Source organism: Penaeus japonicus, unplaced genomic scaffold, assembly GCF_977035675.1.
Source record: "Penaeus japonicus unplaced genomic scaffold, GWHDUDI00000001_assembly GWHDUDI00000036, whole genome shotgun sequence".
NCBI classification, from domain to species: Eukaryota; Metazoa; Arthropoda; class Malacostraca; order Decapoda; family Penaeidae; genus Penaeus; species Penaeus japonicus.
Window position 1 is genome coordinate 31724 of NW_028234438.1, and position 5000 is coordinate 36723.

Below are 5000 nucleotides of genomic sequence, written 5' to 3' on the forward strand. Positions count from 1 at the left end.
AAAACTAAAACAAATGAATGAATGAATGGCTAGAAATGAATGGTTGGTTCGCTGTCTATGATGGGAGAGAGAAAGAGAGAGAGAGAGGGGGGGTGGGTGGTACGGAGTGGAAAAAGGAAACAGATAAAGAGATAGAAACAATCTATGTATGTATGTTGAATCAGACAGGCACAGTTTGCTACAAGGGATATCTATCAATAATATTACGATACCTGGTGACACACAAAAGTGATTGATGAGTAAAATAGCCACTGAGTATGAGCACGAAGTAGTAATAATCATTGAATTTGATTTGGTAGAGGAAGATCAAAATGTACGTGCAAGAAAGAGAGAGAGAGAGAGAGAGAGGGAGGGAGGAAGAAGGACCACAGCCAGCCAGCCAGCCAGATAAGGAGGGGGAGGGATCGGGTTACAAACAAACAGGTGCTGTTTACACAGTGCAGTGTGGAGGGAAGGAAGCGATCAGTAGTTAGCTAGTTATCAGTACCAACCCACTCACTCACTCTCATGAAAACACTCGAATTCCTCTCTCTCACAAACAAAATCACCACACAAAGGAACACACAAAAACTATAAAACTCAAATTCAACACTGAAACAAACAGTCCAACCACACAAAAAGACAACAAGAAGGAAAAAAGAAACAGAGTCCAGTGAAAAACACGTAGAAAAAGAGCAAAAACGCAAACTCAAACGTCAAACCAAAAAAAAACATACCAAACATCAACTAAACTAAACAACAAAAACTGAGTCAAAAACAAAAACAAGCAAAAAACACAAAAAAACAATCTCACTCATCAACAAACAATACAATACAATACAATCCATTCCATTTCTCATTTCATATTTCATACACAAGCAACATTCAACTTGACTTTGCTCTTGCCTCGGTGAGGCCTATGCGCGCCCCGACCAGCCGTCGGACAAACAGAAATCGACCTTCTCCCCTATATCTCAAACAAATCTAGACCTTATTCACTAACCAGCTAAATCCAACAAACTACCAAACTGCCTCCGCTCAACTCTCGGACAAGTAGAAATGGACCTTTTCCACAATATCTCCACAATATAGTCCTTATTCACTTCACAAAAGGAGCTAAATCCAACAAACTACCCAACTGCTCTAGTTAGCATGACTAGTTTTGATGGAACACATCACACACACACCTTAGAGATGGCTGGCTGGCTGTTTCAATGCTTAGACACATACCAGTTCTTTAACGACTATCTTTTCTAGACTTGGCATGTTATTATGATATTTTGTAAATGCAGATGAAAATTTTCAGCTATTATAAAGACTCGCATATCTTTCACTAAATCATCCACGTTAAAGAACATGCTACCAAATTAACTTGATAGATGAAATAGCCAGACTTTGTCTATGAAAGAAAGCAAATGTGCACTTACATCAACTGAATATTTTTCACATTTTATCAAGAAAAAAAAATGCTAAATCATATGAAAAAGGACATCTTTATGAAAGCATACTCTGCAAAACTGATATTGCTGTTGTGTTATGTTATTTATTTTTTATTTTTTTATTTTATTATTATTATTTTTTTTTCCCACATGATATACATACAAGAGAAAGAGAAACATGAAAACTGACAAATTGTTGGAAGCATACCCTAGAAACCTTGTGTTCTTGCATTATATGTTATATTTTATTTATTTAATTGTGTGTGTGTGTTTGTTTTGTTTTTGTTTTTTTCTAAACATCATAGACATACAAAAAGATGACACAACATGAAAGCTGATAAGTCATTGAAAGCATAGTTACAATACATCATCATCATCATCATCATTATTTTCATTATTATCATTATAATAATCATTTCTTGTAGATATTTACACTAAACATTATTGTACAGTAATAATTGTATTTCATGGAAGAATCAAGTTTTTACATTATCCTCTGATGATTCTCACTGGTTATGTCATCCATGGTTCATAGATAAATAGACATAAACTCACACACACACACACACACACACACAATTCTCATCTTTTTGCCGCTCTTCTTCTCTTTTTCTCCATAGGTGTGTGTGTAGACATAGATACAGATAGATAGATATATAGATAGTAAAACTAAAATACATTTAACATATATATCCTCAAGAGTTCAATCCATTTTGAACATTGTATTCTGTGATAATCTCTTTAAATCAATGTATTCTGTAATAATCATTGTAAGTTAAAGCAATGTTGGCACTTGTGCTCTTGTTTCATGCAGGCCTGTTTTCATTATCTGTCAACATATCTGTAAAACTTGTAAACCCTTTATGCACACTGGCTAGGAACACTGTATTTTGCAATAATATGGTACAATCAATTATATCCTTGGTTTTATTGATTCAGATCTTTTTTCTTTTTTTTTTCTTTTTTCCTCTCTTTCTCTCTCTTTTCATTTACATATCCCCAAGATTTTCAATTATATTATGAATTTTGTATTTAGGAATATTGTAATCTGTATTATTCTTTTACAACAGATATTATCCTTTTTCCATCGTTTCATTCTTTGTGCTTAAAACATGGTTTAGGAGTAAAATATAGGATAACCAGAATCGTTAAATGATATTAAAACAATTTTTTGGCATATCTCTTTATTTTTATAAACAAATAACATTAACAAATGTCAAGGAGCTAGTTAATAAGATCCAAAGAGTTTAGAATGCACTATAAAACAACAATCAAATTCAAAGTGCACAGAAAATCAAATGCATAACAAAGCATTAGAAGTTTTAAAAAGGTTGACAAAGTTGTCATGCATCCCTTCATAATAGAGTATAAAACAGAGTGTAATGGAAATGTTTGTTTGTCAAGTATACAGTTCTAAGAAAACAGCAAAATATTATATTTACTGATTAAACAAACAATAGTTTAGCATTGTATATTAAGCACACAGGATGCAAGAAACCAGTAGATATACAAATGGTTTAAATAGATAGTTATATAGATATGAATTAATCCAAACTGGCTTTGAGACTTTTTTTTTTCATAACATGATATACAAGTAGTACTTAAAACAAAAGAGGCCTTTAAATCCCTTAATAATAACTGAAGCCACTGTCTATAAAGGTACATTCAATATCTATATTTCCATTTAATAAATGACAAAACTAAAATAAGAAATAACACAAAAAAAGCATTCCTTTTCCTTCATCTCTTGCTATATCCACAGTGTCTCTTACTGTAACATTTATTTAAACATTACCTTGCTGGCTCTTGCTCTCCATGCAGTGATGACATTGGGTTCATTCCGCTCACCTGAAACATTGAATTTACTATTTCACTACACTTTCTTGTACATTTTCAGTGTGGACTTGCACATTAATAAAAAACAAATTCCAATCTAATAAATTATAGACTATCGATACATTTAAAATCTTAGAGGTGAGGCTATGCTTATCATGCATGATATATACATGTCAATATCTTCTTCTATATAGATAGATAGAGAGATAGATAGATAGATAGATAGATAGATAGATAGATAGATAGATAGATGCATAGATAGATAGATAGATAGACAGATATATACTTATATATATATAAATATATATAAGTATGCATTTACATCTGCATATATGTATACATGTATATATGTATATATATGTGTGCATAAATATACATAAATATATAGATGTTTTTCTTTTGTTTTTGTTTTTACAACATAAGACACAAGTAATACTTATAACAGAAGAGGCCTTTAAATCCTTTAATAACTGAAGCCATTGTCTATAAGGGTACTTTCAATATTTCTATTTCCATTAAATAAATTACAAAACTAAAATAAGAAATAACATAAGAAAGCATTCCTTTTCCATCATCTCCTGCTATATCCACAGTGTCTCTTACTGTACCATTTATTTAAACATTACCTTGTTGGCCTTTTGATCTCCATGCAGTGATGACATTGGGTTCATCCCGCTCACCTGAAACATGGAATTTATTAGATCACCACACTTTCTTGTACATTTTCAGTTTTCTTTAATATGTGTGCCTATGCTCATCATAAAAAAAATTATATATATATTTATATACATTATTACATAGATTTCTAATTATTGTAGTAAGGGGTAATGGACAAATTCCAATTTAATTATTTATAAACTATCAATACATTTCAAATCTTATAGGTGAGGCTATGCTTACGCACATTATCTATTGTTAACCTAACCAGCTTAACATTATGTCAATAATCAGTAGTAAATAACATGTAAAAATGAAAGAAACAAGTATGCAACATGTATTTAGTAATATCATAATCAACATCATTATTTTTACTATTATTACAACTATTAATATTAGCAGTATTGGTATTAGTACTAGTTTTAATGATTATTGTATTGTAAGGCCAGACGTCACACATATTATAAATATCATACATTATTAAAACAAACTGCAAATATATATACATATATATATACATATATATATATATATATATATATATATATATATATATATATATATATATATATATATATATATATATATATATATAAATATATATGTATATGTATCTATATATATGTATATATTCATATATGTAAAAATTAAAGAAAGAAATATGCAACATGTATTTATTAATATCTTAATCAATGTCATTATTTTTATTATTAGTACGACTATTAATATTAGCAGTACTGGTATTAGTTCTACTTTTAATAATTATTTTATTGTAAGGCCAGACGTCACACATATTATATATATCATACATTATTAAAGCTAACCACATATATATATATATATATATATATATATATATATATATATATATATATATATATATATACAAACTGACGCACATTATCTATTGTTAACCTAACCAGCTTAACATTATGTCAATAATCAGTAGAAAATAACATGTAAAAATGAAAGAAACAAGTATGCAACATGTATTTAATAATATCATAATCAACATCATTATTTTCATTATTAATATGACTATTAATATTAGCAGTACTGGTATTAGTTCTAGTTTTAATCATTATTGTA

At 29.4% G+C, this 5000-nt stretch overlaps 1 long non-coding RNA gene across 1 annotated transcript in view; it reads right to left on the reverse strand.

The window, feature by feature from the left end:
• Positions 1-2570: 2570 nt before the first annotated feature.
• The window catches only part of LOC147467358 (uncharacterized), a 7201-nt gene continuing 4771 nt past the window's right edge, over positions 2571-5000 (reverse strand). Inside the window, exons 3-4 of the long non-coding RNA XR_015190586.1 lie at positions 3881-3934; positions 2571-3266 (exon numbers count right to left, since the gene is read on the reverse strand). This is a non-coding gene — a long non-coding RNA (uncharacterized LOC147467358). The remainder of the gene's footprint in view (positions 3267-3880; positions 3935-5000) is intronic.